Raw genomic sequence first — 3,615 nt, 5'->3', positions numbered from 1 at the left:
GCAAACCTTGAAGCGCTGTATAAATGCTACCAATTGTTGGTAATAGTACCTTTGGTAGCTTCCACTTTGTTTTAGACTTTATCATTTGCAAAATGCTTTCTTTACATTCATTATCTCATTTGATCTGCACAACAACCCTTTGATCCAGGTGCTATCATTATCCAAATTTCCCAGTTGGGAAAATCTGCACCCAGAGATGATGTGACTTACCTAAGATCACATAGCTAGTAAATAGCTGAGGCACATTTTCCCAGCTCCAAGTACAGAGATGGTAGGGACCTCTAGGACCAACTAGGTCAACCCTTCCCGGAAAAAGAGTCGTCCCTTTGACATAATCCACCACTGATTAATCAATCTGCCAACAGAAATTTATTGAGCTCCTGCTATGTGCCTGTGCTAAGTGCTGTGCTTGAAGACCTAGAAATAAAATTTAGTCTGGAAGCTCAAGAGAGAATTCAATGTATTTCTACTGTTCCTTGTTTGGACAATTTTTTAAAAGGGCTGATATCTTTTTTCTTTATATCACCTTCCCTCGGTAATAGCTTTTTCATTTTCTCCCTTTCACCAGTTCTTCCTTAGGCAAAAAATAAAAAGAAATCTGAAAAAGACAGTTTAGCAACATTGACCAGCTTATCAATTGAGTCTGACAGTAGCCTTCCCTCTCTCTCCTCCCAAACACAGACCTCTGCAAAGAAGGGAAGAATCCTAGACCCAATGATCTTGAACTTTAGGGGGCTTTAAGAGCCATTCATTCAACCCCTCATTTATAGATGTTCAAGGTTGCACAAGGAAAAGCATCTGAGCTGGGATTGAAAACGCAGGTCCTTTGAATCCAGAGCTAGTGTTCTTTCTCTTGTGTTGTGGGAAAAAATATTTGTGCTCTGCATTTTAGCCCAAATCTTTTAAGTTCAACAACAAAGTCAAACAAAGATGCATAATTTAAATTATAGAGTTTTTGATTTAGCAAACGTACCAATAGTCATGTTAATGACTTTCCCTGGGGAAAGATATCTTCCTGAAGCCAGTTCCATCCTCCCCTTAGAATTTGGCCAAAGGTAGACAAATTGACAACGTGATTTTACTGTAATAGGAAGCTCCAGGAAGAGAAGACTTGGTTTACCTATGTAAGCTAGCACCTTCTCTACAATTTATAGTCTTAGAGACTTACCTGGGCTCTCTGAGAGGTGAGTGACTTTCCCAGAGTCACATAGCCAGCAAGTTTCACAGACAAGCTTGGAACCCATGTCTTTTCTGGCTCTAAGACCACCTCTGTCTCCACTATGCCATTCACTGCCTCTCAAATGGAGAGATTTTTCTCTGAATTGTATTAAACAGGAAGACATCCCTACTCTTACTTTGGACACCATAAACAAGACAAATTCCCTTCAAAGATGTGTCTGGGAATTAAGATTCCCTTCCTGAAATGGTCTTTTATTCAAGAAAGATCAGGATTCTGTCACTGTATTATTTCTTAATATTGTCTTTTTCTTAATAGTATTTCTTAATATTGTCTAACACAACTGAGGCCTCACTTAGTGTTTTATGCTTCTATTGGTTAAGCTGCCTTCAAGGTTGGAACATTCCTTTTAAAAGCAAGAAACAGAGCTGGTAAGAAGCCAAGCCTCTAAGCTAATGTTGTTCTCACTTTTTTGCCACCCAGATACTTAAGACATAGTGGTGACTCACCTCCTGACCTAGAGGTGATGAACTTAAAATGCAGATAGAGACAGACTTTTTTTGGACATGGCTAATGTAGGAATTTGTTTTGCTGCCTTTTGCAGCTATAAAAACTTTTCCCTCCTCTTGCTCAATGAGGGTAGGATAATGGGAGGGATAGATTGATTTTTCAAAAGGATATTTATGCTATGACACACCACATTTATTTCAATATTACTTATTGCTGTCTAGTACTATTGCTCTGAATTAAAATTCAGATACTGGACCACACAGCCAGAGAGGAAAGGTAAAAAATATACTGCATCATCTTGCTATTAAAAAAGGTATTTTAGTGTCCTGCCTTAATGGGGTAGGACTACTATTGATATTTCTGCTATTGGGAATGAATGGGTAGTATTTATTGAAAAAAAATGTGGATTTAAAGTGGACATCATTTGTATTTTTAAATTATTGCATTGCTAAGACACATACTGTATAATGAAATTAAAAAATAAAATGTAGATGACAAAACATTTTGGCTTTGATGAACATTCGGATGACTATAGAAAGATGTATACATCATGATGTGCAGGTAGAGCAAAACTGAGATTCAGGAGCTCTAGTTCCTTAAATGAAACCCATACTCAGTCAAAACGTTCTATCTTAGCCTGCCATTCACGCTGACTTCATCCTGGTGGATTTCTCTCTGTGTATATTCTGTTACTTGTTAGCTACATGGTTCACAGTAAGAGCTTAATAAATGCTTGTTAATTGACTGGTCTCATCAGCAACCATGAGTTCAATTATCTTTACTGATGATTCCCAGATTTATATATCCAGCCCTAGTCTTTCTCTTGAGCCTCAGTCCTGCATCACCAACTACCTACCTATTGGACATTTCAAATGGATATCCCATATGCATCTCAAACTTAACATGTACAAAGCAAAAATTCATTATCTTTTTTCCCAAACTGACTCCTCTTCCAGCTTTCTCTGTCAGTCTCAATGGGACCACCATCATCCCAGTCACCTGGGTTCACAATTTTGGTATCATCTTCGACTCCTAACTTTCATTTGCCTCATACAATTAACTGCTTTTCTAATTCCAATTGCATTGATTTTGCTCATGCAAAAAATTTCCTGATAATTTGCATGATAGAATTTTCTAGAACCATTTGGACACTGCACACTTTTTAGGCCTGAAATATATTGATGAAACCTTTACATGATGGTCCCAGTGGCCTGGGGCTGTGGAGTACCCCTTGTGATGGGGGAAAATTCTGGAGCAAAATGGAAGCAGCTTATTTTCATTCTAAAAAGTATAATTACTTTAGGAATAGAGCCTGAACCTGTGATGCCATACAAATAGGGAACTCCCAGGTGAGGAAACACCTCCTATAATGCAGGTAGACACCTTCTCTGCAACTGATAGACTTGGAAATAAGTTGCTGAGAGGTATACAGCCAGTGTCTGAGGGTCTATATGAGCACAAGTCTTCCTGCCTTCAAGGCTGGCTCTCAATTCACCATTCCATGCTGCCTCTGTTTAATTACTACACAGCTATGAATTATGTCAAATTAGTGGATTTTTAACTGGTTAAATGATTAGGCCTAGGGCATTAAATAAGACATCAGCATCAAAGTAGGGTGATGTCTAATGCTGTTGTTCAGTCCTCAGCTCTATTGTGTTTAGAATCACAGAGATTTAGACCAGAGGTTCCCAAACTTATTTGGCTTACCACCCCTTTTAAAAAAAATTACTCAGTGCTCCCCTGGAAATCTACTTTCTTTAACAGTTCCTTTTTTTTTTGAAATTTGCATCATTTCAAAAAAATATAAAATATATTTTTTAAAAATGATGCATCTTAAATTTAATAAATTTATTGTAAATTTGTGAGGTTTTTTCCCTGCATTGAAATTTTGGTGACATAATGTTGCATCATGTAACCATATAGTATTG

The sequence above is a fragment of the Trichosurus vulpecula genome, chromosome 5 (assembly GCF_011100635.1).
Source record: "Trichosurus vulpecula isolate mTriVul1 chromosome 5, mTriVul1.pri, whole genome shotgun sequence".
Lineage (NCBI taxonomy): Eukaryota > Metazoa > Chordata > Mammalia > Diprotodontia > Phalangeridae > Trichosurus > Trichosurus vulpecula.
The sequence above is the reverse complement of the archived record's forward strand: the minus strand, read 5'-3'. Positions refer to the sequence as shown.